Source organism: Schistocerca nitens, chromosome 3, assembly GCF_023898315.1.
Source record: "Schistocerca nitens isolate TAMUIC-IGC-003100 chromosome 3, iqSchNite1.1, whole genome shotgun sequence".
Classification (NCBI taxonomy): Eukaryota; Metazoa; Arthropoda; class Insecta; order Orthoptera; family Acrididae; genus Schistocerca; species Schistocerca nitens.
The window spans coordinates 646,385,002-646,406,735 of record NC_064616.1 but is presented as its reverse complement, the minus strand read 5'-3'; the positions used below and the strand labels follow the sequence as shown (position 1 = coordinate 646,406,735).

The following is a 21,734-nucleotide window of genomic DNA, read 5'->3' as shown; positions in this document are numbered from 1 at the left end:
CAAATTTATGGAAGAGCAAGAAAATGAGCAGTAAAAAAGACAAACTGAAAGGGAGAAAGCATCTGCAGAATTCAAAATAAAATACTTAGGCAAATGCAAGATAGATGATATAAATTTATCTCTACTGTACATAGGTATGATAATGAGGACATCCCACCCCACTACAGTAGAACTTTATTTGTAAGTTTTTGAAGGGGTATGATAAAATAAATGTACAAATGAGATTATTATTAATCTTTTTGATATATTTATATTAACTTTAAATGCATGCAAACAGAAGATACATATCTGTAAATTAGTAGGCACAGGAGTCAAAATAGGCTTATGCCTAAATTATTGACAATTTAAACTACCTAGACCTAAAGAATGACTCAATTGTGGTTTGGTTTTTGGAAGTACCTGCATTCATAGAACAAGTGTTCATATGCAATTACTGTGTACACATTGTCATCACCAATATTTCTTGACATTATGTAACATTGAAATTAGAATTATATTAATACCGTCAGCTGCGCACGGGCATCAATATAGATCAACGGGGACAGGTGAAAATGTGTGCCCCAACCGGGACTCGAACCCAGGATCTCCTGCTTACATGGCAGACACTCTATCCATCTGAGCCACCAAGGGCACAGATGATAGTGCGACTGCAGGGACTATCTCGCGCACGCCTCCTTCAGGACTCACATTCTCACCTTGTATGTCCACACACTACATTTGTAGTGTCCCACCCGAACACAATCATTACTTGTGGAAGACAGTCTTCCAAGTCCCATAAGAGATCGGGGAATATGTGTGCATCTGCACAGAAGAAGAAGGTCATGGCCGGTATCGCCAGAACTACATATTTGTATGGATATGGCGTCTGTTCTTTCAGACATGTTCGAAAGAACAGACACCATATCCATATAAATATGTAATTATCTAACATTGTGTTGCTTTCAATTTGGTACAAACTTCTGACATCTAGGATGGTCCACAGATTCATCATCCAATTCTTGGATTTCTCAGAACAATTTTTTTTACAACTAATAGTGGCACAACTTCTTTAATTGCTTCATCATCATTTTGCACACAACACACAGGAATCTCATCATCCAATCATCAAAATCATTTCCATTTCAGATACGAGCCCGGTCACAGTCTTCTGGTACTGGTACACAGAAATCTACATCAAAATCTTCAACGTTTTCAGGCTCAGCTTGAGTTTAACCTTTTGTGATGCCACCTTTTTCGAAAGCACTTGTGTACTGTGTTTGGCTTCAACAGATCCCAAGCCAACCTTATGTACTGCATTGTGTAGACACGAAAAATAAATTTAAAATCAACATACATGTATCCACAGAGCCTTTCATTTCATTCATATATCTATTTGAAAAATTTTAGTGACATTCAGAGGGAAATGACAGGAAATGCTAGTGTATGTTTAATGAGTATTCTTACCTACAGCACTATTCTTTGGCTTGCCTGAAACACTTCCAGTTTGGGATCTTCTTTCCCGAGATGTGCAATGACAGACTGAACCAGCATTTTGCTGTATTTTGCTTTTGTGGCAGCAGTGATGCCCATGTCCAGAGGTTGAAGATGGCTCATGCTATTTGCTGGAAAAAATGCCTGTTCTCCACTGTCAAGTCACACTAATGTGACCCCTTGTCAAAAGCTTGAATAAACACCTTTTGCAGCATGGATCACTGTGAGATGTGTAGGAAGAGAGTCAATGAGTTTCTGGAAGGTACCGATAGGGATGTGCAGCCATGCCAACTCCAGTGACAGTGGCTAGCTGCGCTATGTGCATGTAGCTCAATTGAGGTGGTCCCACAGATTCTTGATTGGGTTTAAATTAAGGAGTTTGGTGATTAGGGGAGTATGGTAAACTCATCTTGGCACTCTTTGAACCATGGATGTATGCTGTGAGCCATGTGACACATTGCACTGGCCTGCTGGTAGATGTCATCATGCCAAGGAAAAACAAACTGCTCATAATGGTGGATCTGGTCTCCAAGGATAGATGCATACTTGGGTTGATGAATTGTGCCCTTCAGAATGACAAGATCACCCAGCGAATTCCACAAACATGTTCCTCAGACCATAATGCTCCCTCCTCTGGGTTGTATTGTTCCAACAATTGTTGCAGGGTGTTTTCTTACAGACATGCCAATGACTATCTGTCCAATGGGGCATAAAACATCATTCATCTGGAAAGACCACCTGTCATCACTCAGTGGACAAAAAGGCCACCTGTCACCACTCAGTGGACATCCAATTGCAGTATTGGCATGCAAATTCCAACCTTCATTGCCAATGAACAGCAGTCAGCATGGATGCATGAACCATGCACTATTGCAGAGGTCCACAGCATTCACTGTATGCTCATTGAGAAGACACTGTTAGTAGCACCTTGGCTCATTTGGGAGGTCAGTTTCTCAATAGTTGGACATCTGTTCACCTGTATACATCTCCCCATCTGTCATTCACCCCTGCCATCTATGATCTGTGGTTCACCACAGTTGCCTCAATGCCAGTTTTGAATAGTGCCATTTTACCATACACCAGGTTTGCAGTCATCCATGCCTTTTTCAGTACTTAGAATCTATCAGAGCCATTTGTGTTTGCGGTAAAAAAAAAAAAAAAAAATACCATCACTCTTTGCTTGCTTCTGTTTCCTCCAAAGCAGAGGTCACCCATAAATGCCAATGTTTTTTCTGATAATAAGTCAGAAAGAACAGCCCATTTCTGTGTTGTAAATCTATTTCAGATGGTGTTTTGCAGTTAAACTGAGAAGAGCATGCTCTCTCCAACATTCTACTGTGACATTATCCACGCTGTTAGCTTCCTCACAAACTCTGTGGCCAGTAATGCCACATCTTACTTTGAATTGGTGTAACCATCCAGAAGCAGGATGAAAATTTTTAACATTTAAGTTTTTTGTGAATTCTAAAGCCTCTGCTTTCAATATTGGACCAGAAATAGACAAATAAGCAGCTGTAGGCATTTTTCCAAGTCTGCAAACTTTCAGCCCTGATATGCTCACATTCGTCACCACTTGGCCCCACTTTAGAAACACAAAGTCTTATCTAAATTTCATTGGCAATGTGGTAGTTAAGGCAGACTATGGGATTTTGAGGCACTTAGCAATGCTCACTTTACATTCACTAGGACTTCTTTAATTATGTTTGTTTTATCCTAAATTGAAAGACATCTTTTTTGTTTTGTAATGCACTCATCATTTTCACGTACACAAACATTGGAAACTACACTAAAAAATTAAATGAGTTCAATCCTTGCAAAATCATTCATTGTTTCACTCACTGTACTCTGCATCTGCTCACACAACCATCAAATGCAACTACACACAACAGCTATGTACTGCTATTATTTGATGGCTGGCTGCATTCCTCCTCCTTATCTCTGAAACCAGCTCCCACCAGGTCATGAACAACAGTGCCGCCATGTTTACTGTAGCTACAGCCCACAATAATGACTGCAAGTTGGCATACAGACAGCAAACCAACAACCACTGGCAAAACCATATACTAAACATTTCAAAATGACTTATTGGTCTTTATAATGTATAAGTGTGACAAAAATGACTGGGGGGTGGGGGGGGGTGGGGGGGGTAAGTAAAAATAATAGTGTAAAAATGCAAAAACACATTTATAGAGAACGTGAAAGAAGGGTAACTTCACATGCAAAACTGAAAAAGTGCACAACATACAATGTATAAGTGCAAAAAAAGATAGAGGTGACAAACAAATGTGGTTTCACTGTATTTTACAATGTGCAACAAAATTAAAGGATCATTTTTTTGAGCCCCGTAATTGCCTCCCATTGAGACTCATAAGTTTGAAATTTGGCTCAAAGGTACCTGAAACCTTCCTCTGTAATGGAGCAAAAGCATGGTGCCCCCACCCTTGGGCTCAGTGATGTTTCAAACAGGAGGGTGTCGCTACATGTGGAAAAAAGGTGGTGTTGGTTCCCACACATCTCACAGTTGGAAAAAAACAGTTTGCAGTGCTATGAACAACAGCGCGAAGAGCAACAACATGATGTTATTGACAATGTTTGACAATGATGCATCCCTGGGCATTTCAATCCTACTCTAAGGACATCTTGGGCTGCAACACCAGTGAATGTGATCTGACCACTTTGGAGTGTAATGCGACTGCAAATTTTGCTCTGGTATACGGGGTGAAAACTTACTATATTTCATGATGACCTTTTCACACTCTGTGATGCACACAATTTTAACTCAACATTGCTACTCACAGGCCATAAATTTCACTCACTTTTAGTTCACAGTTCACTTCCTGCTTCTCTTCCTGGTGCACCTGAATTCAAATTGCATCATCCATCCTTAACAAAGATTTTTCAATGAAATACTTCACATGCAAAATTCCCTTTGTGCATTTCCTATGCTATCTGTAACATTTGTTTTTAGCAGGACTTTCCCCACACAAAGAAAGCCATGTGCAAACCTCTGTTTCAGTACCAAATCTCGCTACAAGTTTCTCAGTTCAGCAGTGATTCCATAAAAAGTGGCATAGGTGACATACAGTATACTGGTCAAACCTTCCCACCAGACTGTGCTAGTTAAGATGACGCTTTCATGGATTATCTTAGTGAACCAGAATGTAGTGTTCCCTTGTACCTGTTACCTGTGAAAGTCTTCTAGATGTTATCTTCCAAAGCAGCTCTTGTAGTGCACTGGATTCTTCAGAAGATGTAAGCAGCCAATCTGTGATTTTGGTGTTGCGGGTATCTAACTTATATGAAATAATTCCTTGCATGCCATTCCAATGCATTTCTTTGCAAATCCTGTAAAATAGTAACAGTTCAGTGTTATGAAATGATTCCCCTCAAAAATTTAATAAAACCTAAGAACATAGTAAAGCCAACTTTAATATAAGAAGAGGGTCAGTGTACATCCTATCACTCACTGTCACCTTTGAACAAGCTCTGAGTACATCCTACCACCAACTGGCATCATTGGTGGGCAGCCAAAATCTCTTGCTTACATCATAAAACTTTTTAGCCCTTTGTACATCTTTGGTAAGTTAACAATATTCATATGTTTACTGAATCTACTGCCTTACTGCACAGTGTTGATACTGTATTGAAGCTCTGATGACCCACGGGCTTCTCCTAGCACTATTTATGCCAACAAAGGACTTAAATCATTAATATTTAATAAAGTAAAACCAGTGTTTCTCCCTAAAACATTAGTGGTTCCCCTACATATTTACTGCTGGGTAAGTTATTTTCTCGAGGCTTGTGTTCCTCTTCCACCATGTGTCATATGGTCTGGTCACTACCTCTGCTTCTGTGGGAACCAGTTTCCTACTTGTTGCAGTCTTGTTCTGAAACACTGCTTAATGCAATGAACTGACTTCTGCTGTATGCTGAGTTCCAGTAACCATAAAATTTCGGAAAATAAATACCTTTCAAAACAGAGAAACTGCTTAATGTACTGAATTGCCTTCTGTCTATCTGCTGAGTTCCTGTAAACGTAAAATTTTGAAAAATAAATACCCTTCAGAACAGAGGAAACCTCACAAGTCACTTGCCAGTTGTCTGGTATATTTTTTGTTTTCCAGATTCCTTCAAAGATTAGTTATTCTTTATACACACATCAAAAAAAAGTTGTGCATCACTCTGGTTCCCAGAACTTCTGAAGATACATGGTGACTGTGGATATTTAATCACAGACACAGTCTCTTTGATTGTTCAGAGATGTCATGAAACCTGTCCAAACATATAAACACCCATGCATGAGCAGCACCTACTAGACGGAGGGGGTCCGACAACCGATCAATTCCAGTCATTCCACCAGGAAGGAGGTACAGGGGGTCATGTTGTCTGTAGTTCAACCATGCCTAGACGGTCAATACTGCACATCTAGCATGTCCACATTGTTACTTTAAGCCAGGAAGGGCTCTCAACAAGGGAAGTGTTCAGATGTCTCAGAGTGAACCAAAGCAATGTTGTTCGGACGTGGAGGAGATACAGAGAGACAGGAACTGTCAAAGACATGCCTCACTCAGGCTGCTCAAGGGCTACTACTGCAGTGGATGACCGCTACCCATGGATTATGGCTTGGAGGAACCCTGACAGCAACGCCACCATGTTGAATAGTGGTTTTTGTGCAGCCACAGGACATCGTGTTACAACTCAAACTCTGCACAACAGGCTGCATGATGTGCAACTTCACTCCCGACATCTATGGTGAGGTCCTTCTTTGCAATCACAACACCATGCAGTGCAGTGCAGTACAGTACAGATGGGCCCAACAATATGCCGAATGGATCGCTCAGGATTGGCATCACATTCTCTTCAGTGATGAGTGCCCCACATGCCTTTAACTAAACAATTGTTGGAGATGTGTTTGGAGGCAACCCAATCAGGTTGAATGCCTTAGACACTGTGTCTAGTGAGTGCAGCAAAGTGGAGGTTCCCTGATGTTTTGGGGTGGCATTTTGTGGGGTTGATGTACGCTGCTGGTGGTCATGGAAGGCACCGTAATGGCTGTATGATACATGAATGCCATCCTCCGACCGATAATGCAACAATATCGGCAGCATATTGGTGAGGCATTTGTCTTCGTGGATGACAATTCGTGCCCTCATCATGCACATCTTGTGAATGACTTCCTTCAGGATAATGACATCGCTCGACTAGAGCTCCCAGCATGTTCTCCAGACATGAACCAATCTGGACCAACAGTGGCTTGATGAACTTGTGGATAGTATGCCATGACGAATACAAGCATGCATCAATGCGAGAGGACATTCTACTGGATATTAGAAATACTGGTGTGTACAGCAATCTGTACCACCAGCTCTGTAGGTCTCACTGTATGGTGGTACAACAGGCAATGTGTGGTTTTCATGAGCAATAAAAAGGGCGGAAATGATGTTTATGTTGATCTCTATTCCAGTTTTCTGTACAGGTTCCAGAACTCTCAGAACCAAGGTGATGCAAAACTTTTCTTTATGTGTATGGTTTTTATTCATTACAGAATGCTCATATACACCTTTAGAAGTCACTGAGTAAATATCATATCCATCACCTCATTCAATAAGATATATAACAACTACCACAAATAGAAAGGAAAAATAAAGCACATGAATCTCAATAAATTTGTTCATGGATGTTAATGTTTAATTCAAACTTATCTAAAGTACTCAAAATTCAGTAATTTTTAAAAATGGAATGTAAACACTAGATTTAATACACTACAGAAAGCATTGCCACTACAAACTGAAATAAGATTAACTCTGATTTAAATGGTGAGGCATATGGAAATTTTAATAACCATGATTCATAAGATTTTTATAGAAACTAGCTTGATTCAAGTATTTATTGTTTCATGTAGTTTTATAGAAAATATTGATATTAATAATACCACTTTTTACTAACATTTTTCTGCACAATTAAAACCAAGAAAACGATTGGAGAGGCTATGATCGACATATATTATATTACTGCATGGGATGGTAATATTTCCATTTGTAATGCATTTTGATGTTATAGTGCTTTCAGCAATAAGCAGCTGTAATTTATAAGTTTAGTAGGAAATCAGTATAACAATCTTAATTATTCCTCAGAAATTAATAATTTTAGACTTTTGAAAAAATTACAAGTGTACATATCCACATAATTATTAAGGAATAACAATAAATCTTGAGAAATTACATAGTAAAAATTAATTTTTAGTATTATTATAGTTTAATGATAGTAATTTAACCATTTTAGCATTGTTAGCAAAGAAATAAGAGATATTATGCTTCCACTGTTAGATTATTTTCAGTTATAAAAATATTTAACAGAATTACTGCTGCCTTTACATTCTACAGGAAATATTGAAACACCATTTAGAGTAGTTTACATTTTTGACTTGTTAAGAAAACTGAAACTATGACAACTCTTCATGCTTCTGGAGCATATACACTCCTGGAAATGGAAAAAAGAACACATTGACACCGGTGTGTCAGACCCACCATACTTGCTCCGGACACTGCGAGAGGGCTGTACAAGCAATGATCACATGCACGGCACAGCGGACACACCAGGAACCGTGGTGTTGGCCGTCGAATGGCGCTAGCTGCGCAGCATTTGTGCACCGCCGCCGTCAGTGTCAGCCAGTTTGCCGTGGCATATGGAGCTCCATCGCAGTCTTTAACACTGGTAGCATGCCGCGACAGCGTGGACGTGAACCGTATGTGCAGTTGACGGACTTTGAGCGAGGGCGTATAGTGGGCATGCGGGAGGCCGGGTGGACGTACCGCCGAATTGCTCAACACGTGGGGCGTGAGGTCTCCACAGTACATCGATGTTGTCGCCAGTGGTCGGCGGAAGGTGCACGTACCCGTCGACCTGGGACCGGACCGCAGCGATGCACGGATGCACGCCAAGACCGTAGGATCCTACGCAGTGCCGTAGGGGACCGCACCGCCACTTCCCAGCAAATTAGGGACACTGTTGCTCCTGGGGTATCGGCGAGGACCATTCGCAACCGTCTCCATGAAGCTGGGCTATGGTCCCACACACCGTTAGGCCGTCTTCCGCTCACGCCCCAACATCGTGCAGCCCGCCTCCAGTGGTGTCGCGACAGGCGTGAATGGAGGGACGAATGGAGATGTGTCGTCTTCAGCGATGAGAGTCGCTTCTGCCTTGGTGCCAATGATGGTCGTATGCGTGTTTGGCGCCGTGCAGGTGAGCGCCACAATCAGGACTGCATACGACCGAGGCACACAGGGCCAACACCCGGCATCATGGTGTGGAGAGCGATCTCCTACACTGGCCGTACACCACTGGTGATCGTCGAGGGGACACTGAATAGTGCACGGTACATCCAAACCGTCATCGAACCCATCATTCTACCATTCCTAGACCGGCAAGGGAACTTGCTGTTCCAACAGGACAATGCACGTCCGCATGTATCCCGTGCCACCCAACGTGCTCTAGAAGGTGTAAGTCAACTACCCTGGCCAGCAAGATCTCCGGATCTGTCCCCCATTGAGCATGTTTGGGACTGGATGAAGCGTCGTCTCACGCGGTCTGCACGTCCAGCACGAACGCTGGTCCAACTGAGGCGCCAGGTGGAAATGGCATGGCAAGCCGTTCCACAGGACTACATCCAGCATCTCTACGATCGTCTCCATGGGAGAATAGCAGCCTGCATTGCTGCGAAAGGTGGATATACACTGTACTAGTGCCGACATTGTGCATGCTCTGTTGCCTGTGTCTATGTGCCTGTGGTTCTGTCAGTGTGATCATGTGATGTATCTGACCCCAGGAATGTGTCAATAAAGTTTCCCCTTCCTGGGACAATGAATTCACGGTGTTCTTATTTCAATTTCCAGGAGTGTATATTCAATCACTTGTATACATTTAGGACGTGATTTACTGCAAATTGTAGTTGTATTCTCTTGTCAGCAACTGAAATTAATATTGTCTTGTGAGCTATATTATCTGCTTTTTTATAATATATATCCTGCCTTGAGGACTAATTTCGTTTCAAGTGTAGCCTTCTACCAAGTTTTCATCAATTAGGAACAAATTTACTTTAATGAGTATCAGATGAACTGGTAGTAGATATTAATACAGCTTTCAATCTATTTTATAATTTATGATTACAGTTCGGTAAGTAAATGAAACTAAAAGGCATTTTGTCCTACAAAGAAAGTTTGTGTAAATAAATGAGATGAAGTTTTATATATTCATCTGACAACAAGGGAAACAGTAAAATTGCTCAAATACACAAATATAAATGCAAACAAAATATAAAAATTTAGAAAACACCCCTACGGAATTGCAGCCATAGGTATACTCATAATAACAATTTTAGGCACTGCTGTTAATATAATTACATTGTTTTTTTGCAGTTATATATTGAGTACTAAATCTTGATACTTTCAAATTTACTTTCAGCAATTTCAAATGTAGTTAAATCATGTATTGATAAATATGAAAGTTACAGAAGTTAATGGGAATGAGATATTGAAAATTCTACATTGTGGTCGATAATTTTTAAAATCAACTATCCTATAACTTTGAAACATAATAGCTAAAAATATTAATATAGAAAGAAAACTAATTCACATGAAATAATTTGGTTAACAGAACACAAAGCTGTAAATAACACTTATGATGAATTTGATGAGTCTAGTAGTCAGACCAGTGCAAATGTAAAGGTTAGCATAATGTGAGAATATATACATACAAAGTCACATTAAAATACAGTGGGATACAACTGGTTAATTATTTATGGAAATCATACAGTTATAAACAAGAAAACAATAATGATGAAGTCTTCTTGGGTTATCAACTGAGTCAAGGCATCATTCTGCACTAACATTTTAACAAGTTTCCTACTTGTCATTTTCACCTTAAGATGACAAACAGGAAACTTGTTGAAATGTTGTTGCAGAATGATGCCTTGACTCTGCTGATAATCGAAAAGACTTCATCATCAAGATTTGCCAAGAAAGTGTAAATTCACATAAGGGAAACAATAAGTACACAAAATGAGATTAAGTTGTTGCTTGCCAATGAACAGTATAGCATTAACAGGATGTGATTAACATGTACAATGCTTACATTATTTAGCCTCTTCCAGTTTTGAATATTGCATAAAAATTTACATTCTAAGAAATGAAAAAAAATTCTTAAGTAAATGAATACAGTTAATATATGGAAATTTGAATAAATTATAATTCACCAATACGATCACAAGGTATGATCAACACAGATAAATACTAAATTCAGCATAGTGATCTATCAAAACAGTGTAAATATTTCATCAAAATTATGCTAAAATATTTCATCTGTATGCACTTTTTGTACTTACTGTGCTCAACATATTTCAGTGTTTAGATGTTTAGATGTTGAATAAAAATAATTATTGAGCTCCTCATCATACAAAGTTGTATCTATTGCAGCTGTGCAAGTAGCCACTGTCTGAAGAGGTTCAGAAAGAGTTTATTCTAAATTTTCTTGGACTGGAAGAACTTTTTTCTTTTTGCTCAAGAGTTATTAGTTGATGGGAGTCTCCACCCACAGCTCATGCCAATGCTGGAGAAGCATAATTCTCAAGATTAATGGTTGCTGACCATTGGATGTCTAGAAAATATCAGTGCAGCCCTCAATCAGTGGGCATGTGGAGGTATATTCACATGAAGCCATGGTAGATGGAAGCATAGTGCCAAGCCCAGTTCCTGCAACCATCTCTGAAACTAGCAGCATGCCTCCTCCTGCACTCTCCCTTCCTGCAACGTATTTCCATCATCAGGGCCCCTTCAGACTGTTGGCATCTTCCCCATGTGTGCCCTCCATATTCCTAATCAAGAAATATACCAGGCCATTTATCTAACAGACTTCCTTGTACTTCTGAAAAATTATCCTCACAGGATTTCCTCACCCTGACCCCTCCCACACTCTATATTTGGTGTCAGTCAGTGGGATCCGACTTATCTTAAGGTCCTTTAACAAGCTATACTTTTTTGTGACTGGATGCTGCAGGATACATGCTGTCATGTCGAGTTCCTGTTTGTTGCAAGATGAAGACATGCTGGCTGATGATGTGTGTTACTCCAACACCATGTTGGGGTAGAACACAGCCCATAGCATGGTATGCAGTGAAGCACCACCACATGTGAGCCACTGCCTGGGACTCAGACCCAGCCATCACAGAGTTGTTCTCTAGCATATGGCGTGCACACACTGCTGTGGACACATGTTGCCGCATCAGCCTCATTGGCACTTGCTTGCTTCAAGGATATTCTGTGAGCTTGCCATCCACATGCATGTAGTGTGCTCACCTGTGCCTCCTGCAGAGTGCAGAGTGCAAGAGTGAGCTGCATATGGTCAACGCGGCTAACCTGATGCTGCTACCGTCACCCAGAGGCAGCACTCATCAGCTGTCTGTTGCCTAATGGCACCTCCACATCTGTTGCTGTGTGGCTGGACCTTCCAGCCTCATTGCCTTGTTGCTAAATGGCCACCTGGATGGCTGAGTTGTCCATTCCATGGTCCATGCTGTTTGCCACCTACTGGTGATATAGGTTACCACTATGCAACCACCAAAACCTTCTCTACCGTAAGGTTCAGACTTCAGTGCTGAGGCATCTCCTCTTCATTGTAGTTGCAGCCAGCTAATACTGCCACCTTTGCTGCTGCCATGTGGGTGGCGCCTACTTGCAGCCACAGCCTCCTGCATCTGCCACCACTCTTCGTGTGCAGCCCATGCTATCACCAGTCGAGCAACACACCAAACTGCATAGTGTCTCATCACAGTGACTGTAAGTGTCCCTGCACCAGTTATTGCAGTTGCCAACTGAGGGGAATCATATGCAACAGCCAAACAAAACAGTTTTTCTGCATACATTGTGTGCCAAATTGGAACAGTTTGTTGCTTTAAGTTGTAACCTCTAATTGGACATTTTGCCCCCTCCTCTACCAAACAGAAGTATGAGTCGCGATAGGCACAACAAAAAGATTCACACAATTAAAGCTTTTGGCCATTAAGGCCTTTGTCAACAGTACACACACACACACACACACACACACACACACACACACACCTGCAGTCTCAGAGAGCTAAAACTACACAGCTCTCTGAGACTGCAGACGTGTGTGCAAGTTGTGAAGTTGTGTGTGTGTTGGGGGGGGGGGGGGCACATGTGTGGTATGTGTGTCTACTGTTGACAAAGGCCTTAATGGCTGAAAGCTTTAATTGTGTGAATCTTTTTGTTGTGCCTATCGCGACTCAGCATCTCCGCTATATGGTGTTACATTCCATCCTGGATTTTCCATTGTTTGAAACAGACGTATGACAATCACATGCTCACAGAAGGAGGCCAGTAATGAAGAGCCATTTGAGGCTCTGCAGGGGTGAGTTGACACATTGACTATTAAAAATCTCATGTTAGAGAGAAGTTAGCACAGATCAAAACACAACTATCTGTGTTGGAGAAAATTTTATATGCTCACATTTCCATTGAGGGGCCTATGGAAGCTCAGAGCAACACCAGAACTTCACAGATTAATATTGTGATCATATTCCCTGGTTTTACATTCATCCCCTTCTTCTTGAGGGAATCCTCCAAAGAGACATCCACCTATCTTCATAATATCAAGTAGATTGGTCACATTTTCTTGTGGCCAGAGGGTTTCCTGTTTAATGTGGCATAACTGAAGTTATGGCTTGTGCATACCTATGTTGAATCAGTAAATGTGTTGAAGAATGCTGAAAAGTTTGAAATTCTGGTGCAGGGGTTAACACAGAGGTATGCAGACAAGAGAACTGTCAGTTGTTATTACGTTAAGTTTTCTGCCCTCTGCCGAAGACCAGGTGAAGATTTTGATGCATTTTCCAACAGAATCCTAATTTTTTTGTGTTGTACTAACACTTTGGGAAGAGAAAATACTCGTAATGATATCTTACTAGAGGAAACTGCAGTGCACACAGCAAATGTATTTATCTACAGTATAAAGCTGCAAATCATTGCATCAAGGTGCATGAAGTCAAGGTGGCATCACCATTCTCTTTAAATGAAGCAGTCTACCTCATGATAGTGCATGAAGAAACAGAGCTATTTGAGACAACACCCTTAAGCAATAAGTGTGGCCAAAAGTGAGACATTTTGCAGATGATGCAGCTTGTTTGTCATACCACCAATAGATGTTAGGCACCTAGTTATCCTAATTGTAGTGAAGCCAGAAATTTGGTTGTTAGCTCCCCTCGATTGTGAGGTAGTGTGAATTGTGGTCACATTCAATCTCAGAATTACAGAAGTAAGGCGATTATGAATCAGGAAAATGGAAGAGGGGCCATTCCTCCATGCTTTCAGTAAAAACAGGCCATCCTGTCAACTTCCATGGGTTTAAAGAAGTGGCAAACATGATTTTTGAGGGAAAATTTGTGGAAGTTGAATACAAATTCTAGTTGACATGGGCGCTCAGGTGAGCATTGTGTCCCTGATGATAAACGGGCACAAAAGCTGCATCACTGTTGTATTAACAGTTAAGGGGCTGAATTAACCCTGGGGGAATGTGTTATATCAAATTAGTCATTGATGAGAGAATGTAGCAGTCTGACATGGAAGTATTGAGGAAATGAGGGAAGGATTATGGTGTCATCCTGGGGAATATTCTTCCTCACCACTTCCAGAGTGTCATTGACTAAGGATTCTGAACTGTTCAGTTCAGTGAAGCAATTCATCATTTTGGCAGCAATAACACTGGACAGGATTTTTCGACCACAGCGCAGAAATTTTGCTGGGAAGTGCTTGTATATCCTCCATCTAGTACTGCTCTTTTCCCACACAGTTTCCATATTTTTAGAGACCTGAGGAAAGATATTAGCAGCTATCAATTTGCTTCAGATGAAGGGGTGTGCACTTTGGTCCAATCATGGTTATGCAGGCAACTGCAAACATTTTTTCATGATGGCATTGACCATCTTGTCCCACAATGGGACAAATGTATTAACAGATATGGTGTTAACTTTTGAAATACTAAACAATTTACTTATTATTTTTCCCATCAGTCTTCCACATCCATGCAAATGCTGGCTACATACCTAGTTAACCATAAGCAGTGTAGACTTACAAAATCAATGATCAGGATATAATTTCCAGTCCAGATATGAATCAGTCACATATGGTGTATTCCAGGGCTCAGTTTCAGGCTCTTTCCTCTTCCTTGTATATGCGAATAATATAGAGCCACTAATCAACTCCCTGGTGGCAACCTATGCAGATAATACCTCACTGTTATTTGTTGGCAAACAAAATGATGGCTGAACACTGGTTGCAACTGAGGGACTAGATCAAATAAGTACTTATTTCCAGGACTGAAGTTTGAAGGTTAATATCAGCAAATCACAGTTTCTACCATTTCAACACGAAAATTGATACTAAACCACTGTCAGTAATAGAGGTGGAATTGAAGCTATAGATACAGAAGACTGTAGATGAAAATCTACAATGTGTAAACCATATCAATTTTATATGTAATAAAATCAGTAGTTCACTACATCTAACTAGTTTCTGAACAGGCATTAAAAACAATTTATTATGAGACAATTTTTGCACAGATTAATTATGGGGTAGAGATAAGGAGCTGTGATACTAACATACATTTGGACAGACTACTAACCATACAGAAAAGAGCAATCAGGATTGTCCAAGGAATAAGGTACAGAGACTCACACAAGGAAATGTTTGTACATCATAAATGCCTCAGTGTCTACACACTGCATCTTCCAAATTAATTACATTTTTCGTGACACACAAAAACAATTCAACCAAGTGTTCTGATATGCATGTCTATAAGACAAGAAAGAAAGACTACTATTACAATTAAAATTTAAAACTGTCTTGATCACAATCTTGTTAAAATATTTTTTATTGGAGTGAGTGGAGGAGTTTCGACTCAATGAAAGAGTCATCTTCAGACTCCAGAGCAGTGGATGGACACTGCTAGATGAGTTCCGTCAACCCTCGGCACTCGTGTAACTGCTCATGAGTGTCGAGGGTTGATGGAACTCATCTAGCAGTGTCCATCTACTGCTCTGGAATCTGAAGATGACTCTTTCATAGAGTCAAAACTGGTTACTCACTCCAATAAAAAAATATTTTAACAAGATTATGATCAAGACTGTTTTAAATTTTAATTAACTACTTTTAAGATTTCTGACTATGTTTTCAAAAATCTTACTACTATTACAGACAAAGACCTAAGATAAAAATAACAGATCATAGTCCATGCATTAACAGCCAGATATGGTATAACAAACGGCCGAGCTCTAGAAGGTGTTGTAAGGAAACTTCTTCAAAGTGGAACTGAAATCATTCTTGATTGACAAGTGCTTATCTTCTTTAAGTGAATATTAATATTAAAGTAAATTGAAATCTCTTTATATTTTGTTATATGAAATCTAAACAGTTGTAATAATTATGATGCAATATCAAATTTTTTAGTCTAAGTAAACTGATATATGTACCATGTGTAAGTTATCATTTAGGCATGTATGAAGTTATGTGCTTCCTGTATGTACAAAAATTGAAAGCTCTGTTGTCTTACTTAGTAGATATGTATACATAACATATAGGCCTATATGTAGTCACTTATACATAAATAAAATGCACCTACCCTGTCCATACAGTTCTTGTAAAAAGTTGCTATGAAATTTGCAAGAGCCATCAGTTGGTGGCTCCATGCAAAAGCAACACACAATAAATAAATAAATACAATAAATAAATTCCCATTTGACTCCCCTTATAAATTAGAATACTACGTTCTCACTGGCAGTGCTGCAAAATGGGTCAAACTATATCTCACAAATAGGAAACAAAAGTTGACAATATTAGAGACCAGTCAATTAAGCCATCAGTCATCATCAGACTAGGAAGTAATAACTTGTTTTGTCCCACAAGGGTACATCTCAGTAACTGCATTTTTTGTGTACGTTAATGATCTCTAATCGGTTACATTGCCAGATGCAGTCTGTTTTGTTTGCAGATGTTGGAAATGTCGCAATAAGTAGCAGTTCAAGCACAGTTTTAAATAGTGCTACTAATGATATTCTGAGTAACATTAGTAAATGTTCTATAGCTAACTCACTGTCTTTAAACTTTGAAAAGCCTCATTGCAGACAGTTCAATACATGTAAGAGGTTTGCACCCAGCATATGTGTAAAGTATGAAGAAGCACAATTAAAAGAGATTCACAATGTTTGGGATTACAACTTCATAATAAATTCAGTTGGGAGGACTGTACTACAGAACTCCTGAAACATCTAAACAAATACTTAATTGAATGTGAATGTTTCAGACATGTGTGACATAAAAATAAAAGCTAGAATACTTTGCTTACTTTCATTCCACACTGTCATATGGTATCATATTTTGGGGTAATCTCCATATCAAATAAAAATCATGAAATACACTGTAAGAGCATGGAAGTAAAGTACACAAACATTCACTCTATAGTGTTGTACACACTTACCCCATCCACTGATTCCATACACATAGCTTATTGGACATATGGAATAAAAGCAGATCTTTAAAGTTGGGTGGTGCTCGTGTCATCACCAGTTGCACTTCATCTATGCTGTATTTGATTTAGGGGACTGATGACCTCAGAAGTTAAGTCCCATAGTGCTCAGAGCCATTTGAACCATTTGTATTTGATTTGATAGGCTTACATGTGAACAATGACAATGAAACTTGAACTTACTGATGATTTGTAATTAACACACTTCATTGGCGAACTAGCTAGCTCATTAACTCTTGTTAACCAGAGTGATGTAATAGGTAATAAAATTAAGTTGGATAAGCCCTAGGTCAATATTTGTCGTTTTTAGATATAGTGCACCAACTGTATCAATGACAGTATTTAAGATATCACAGAATTAAGAAAAAAATAATAACATGGTGTGGGAAAAGGGGTGGAAGGGGGGGGGGGTGGAGAAAAACATAATAGCTGGAAAGGATGCACCTCCTTTGTTATATCACCCACACATTGATTTATATAGAAAGATACTGCCAAATAGCTGACTATATAATCCAGTGTCTTGACAATTACCTACAAATTAAGAAAAAGTCACATATTCATATTCAGAGTTGTTTTGGTTGGTGAAACTGGCATAAATCTGCAATACAATGGTACACAAACTGTTCAAAACTCATTTAAATAAAAAAATCATACACTACAGATGAAAAACTTATCTCAGTTTCAAATATCTGTCCCTGAAAATCAGAAATAGCATAGCATAAGAAAACAAATTACAAAGACTACATACACTTTACTGTTCACAGAAGGGAGGCATTTCCCATCTTCCAGTCACTCTGCTACTTGTTAGAGGTTGTTATTTTACGTGGAAAGCAAAACAAGACTTCCTACTTTAGTATGTAGATAATTGCCATAACTAAATCTATAAGAAACTGCTACTTAGTGTTTCACATAATTTCTATTTCATTAATGTCAAAACTGGTCAGCGAACTCAAATGACTGTCTTTCTTTAAATTATTGTTACATAATTAGCAAAACCATGTTCCTTTTACAGATAATCATTTTTACTGCAAAAACACAAATGGTGAATACTAATTGGATATACAGCATAACGTTATAAGTACTTCATCAAGATATTATTCTCTTATTTAATTTTTCATGTCCACTGTATCATTCATTACATGCAGGATAATCACATTCTACTTAACTCATTAAGATGGTCCATTACAGAAAAACCATATGCATCTGTAGACAGTTAACACATTATACTTATTTATATGGGATTTTAGGAGAAATGAAGACACTGGGTGCAACTGAGAGAATTGAAATAAATTCAATGGTGACAAGTGAAAATTTGTGCTGGACCAGAACTCAAACCCAGATTTCCCACTTCATGTGAGTGGTCACCTTAGCGACATCAACCATCCAGACGTGCTTCGCATCTGACCCAAATTCTCAAACAGACACGTGCTAGTAGCATCTATTGTCCATTAACCCCTTTGCTTATAGATTTTGGCTGAGTCCCACAAGATAACACCAATTAAGCTGAAACAGGCTTGCCATGTAAAATATTAAACATATTACCTTATTGCAGCTAGTTTATTAGAAACAGAAATGTGATTGTATTTAATTCTATTCATATACCCTGCAAAATGTAAGTGTTTATAAATAAAAAACTTTAGGAGTTACATCTGTGTGTGCTCTATAAAATGCCTTGTACACCAATGTAGATGCATAGTCATCATCATGACTGAGTGGATGAAACATCCCTATCACAAGAGTGATTTAGTAACCAACTGGTCCTGCAATGATGATGCTGGAAACTGGAAGAAGAGGAATGGCTCATTACTTCATGTGGAGATTGCAGGAATAACTCACAGTATATTTTTATGATTATTACGAACTGTTGTATGTTCTAGGCATCTGCAGCTGTGGTAATACATCTTACAAAAAGAACATTGTTTACAGTTGTACAAAATTCTTTAACAAGACATCAGTTTTGTGACCTATAGCCCATCCACAGGTGTACATGTTACTTTTGTTCATTAAAGATATCATTGTAGGGTGGGGGATGAACCCCAGCCATCCGCCATAAAAATGGAATTGAACAGGTTATTCAGCTCATCATAAATGCTGGCCTTATGCATAGTGACAACTCACTGTGGGTAACTGCCATTTTACCACCAAAGCTTGGGTCCTCCTACCACCCTACATTGATATCTTTAATGACCAAAAGTAACATGTACACCTAAGGGGGTAGCTATAGACCATAAAACTGGTCTTGTCCCATTAATGAGTATTATACAGCTGCAAGCAATATTCTTTTTGCAAGATGTTTCTGGTCATTAATAGAACAAGGTTACTGAATGAAGTCCAATATAGATGAAACTTTGGTGAGATTCTACATAAAAGGCAGTGTACTGAAATGTAACTGCGAGTGTACATTGTAGTCTATGAATAAATTTGCACATGTGCAATGTGCTTATTCTGATGTGATGAGCACAAGTCAAACATTTTTTTATATATCAACGGAAAAATAGAGACAATCAATGCAAGATTAATGGAATTACACAGCAGTGTCAAGGCAGCAGCTGCAAGAGGTAAACTCTCCTGAATGATGAATCCAACGAAGTGAGTAAACAATCAACATAAGGTTAATGTAATTGGATAGCATTATCAAGGCAGCAGTTACAAAAGTTGAATTGTAGACTCCATCAACATGGGGCATATGTTGAGGGAAAAAGTGAAGCACTCATTTGAAGTGTCAATGCACAGTTAATGGAATTGGATGGTGAAGCACTCAATTGAAGTGTCAATGCACAGTTAACAGAATTGGATGGGTTTATCAATGGAATAGGTATGAAAGTTGAACTGCATGAATCCCTGATATGAGGGACAAATGAAAGAGTCCATTGATATGAATCTGAGACTGAAGAGTTAAGAAGGTGACCAAACCACCAGCACAGCTAGGCCTCCTGAGTACATAAGATGGCTATGATCCCCAAGTCAATTAAGTATATGACAGAATGTCAAAAAAATACCAAGCCATAGAGGTGCGGGAAGCCATTTGTCACAAACTATGCTACTTGTTGGAGGTGGTTATCCTATGTTATTTTACATGGAAAGCAAAACAAGACTTCCTACTTTAGTATGTAGATAATTACCATAACTAAACCTATAAGAAAATATTATATATCAACTGTCACAATAGTTTACTTCAAATAATACAAAGTAGAAGAATGTCTTTAATGTTATTCTGTACTTTAACTCAAGTCACTATTTCACATAACTGAACTCAAAAATTAAGTTTTCAGTGTCAAAAAAACACCAAGCCATAGAGGTGTGGGAAGCCATTTGTCACAAACTGCAACTCATAAAACTGGGATGTCTAGAGTGTGAACAGTCTCTCTTTGAAACGTTTACACCTGTAACAGAAAGTATTAAACAGCTCTCGCACATGGTGGTGGCAGATGGTGGTAGAAGAAGTCAAGAAGAAGAGGCTGCAAAAGATGAAGGATATACTATCACTGATTGTATCAACTATCACAGTACTAGTGAATTAATTATGACAAAAGTGGTCAGCTGAGATCAGCCATATATTTTGGAAAAGCTACATATATGCTTAAAGAAGGACTGAATACACATTAAAAACAGGGAGTCTGAATGGACACCTGGGTTAGTGGAGCAAATATTGCCAAAATCTTCGAATCACCAGAAGTATTTGCTGAGAGAGAAGAGATCATATGCTGAAATATTACATATGACTAATGCATATAGGCAAGACAATGCTCAAAAACAACAATTAAAAAGCACAAACTGAAGGACATACATTAACATTATTAGGCCAGTTTTAAGCAGTGAACATAAAGAAGGCCAAGGTGTTGACATTGAGCATAAAAAGCTGTAACACTATCACTGAAGTATGTATATTAAGATGATCCTAACAAAATCATAGACCAGCTATGACTATTGACAGTGTCAGCCACCACAGGGAATACAGATCAAACAAACAAAATATCATCATTCCTTTCAGAGGTTCAAGAGAGACACAGCATTGAATTATAAGAATGGAGATGGTAGTCCATGAACTCCACAGGCCTACTGGCAAAATTCTCCTATGCAGATGAGTCACCAAATGTGGTTTGGATGATTTATGTCAGACTGATGTCATGGATATAAGAGAATATTCATGATAACTTAAAGGGTTCAAATATATGTTAATGACTGTAGATATGCATTCCAAATTTTTCTGGGCCCTTCCTGTGATGGCAAAGACTGGGAGGGATGTTGCACAAGTGTTCGAACAGTTGCTGCAGACTGGACAGAATTGGTGTTCTGACATCCTGCAAACCGACCTGAGAGGTGAATTTTACTATAAGTAATGGAGCAATACAGAATACACCACTACTCAACATTCTCCCACATGAAAGAGAGTATTGTGGAATGTCTGAACAGGACAACTAAAATCCGTATGTGAATGCAATTTAATCTTAATGGTTTGTATGCATGGTTTGACACTCTCTCACAAATTATTGGGGAGTATAATAAAACTGAACATTGTATGATTAAGGTGAGACCTATTGTTGTATGTAACAAAGGACTTCTAAATAGCAGGACATACATCACCTCATCAGCCAAGAGACAGACATCATGTCATACACTCTGACTTTCAAAGAGCTCTCATCTCTATTAAGTGCAAATTACTTCCCCACAATAGA

At 39.1% G+C, this 21,734-nt stretch overlaps 1 long non-coding RNA gene across 1 annotated transcript in view; it reads right to left on the bottom strand.

The window, feature by feature from the left end:
- Positions 1 to 4,675: 4,675 nt before the first annotated feature.
- The window catches only part of LOC126249693 (uncharacterized), a 38,520-nt gene continuing 21,461 nt past the window's right edge, over positions 4,676 to 21,734 (bottom strand). The window contains exons 2-3 of the long non-coding RNA XR_007545642.1: positions 14,611 to 14,752; positions 4,676 to 4,815 (exon numbers count right to left, since the gene is read on the bottom strand). This is a non-coding gene — a long non-coding RNA (uncharacterized LOC126249693). The remainder of the gene's footprint in view (positions 4,816 to 14,610; positions 14,753 to 21,734) is intronic.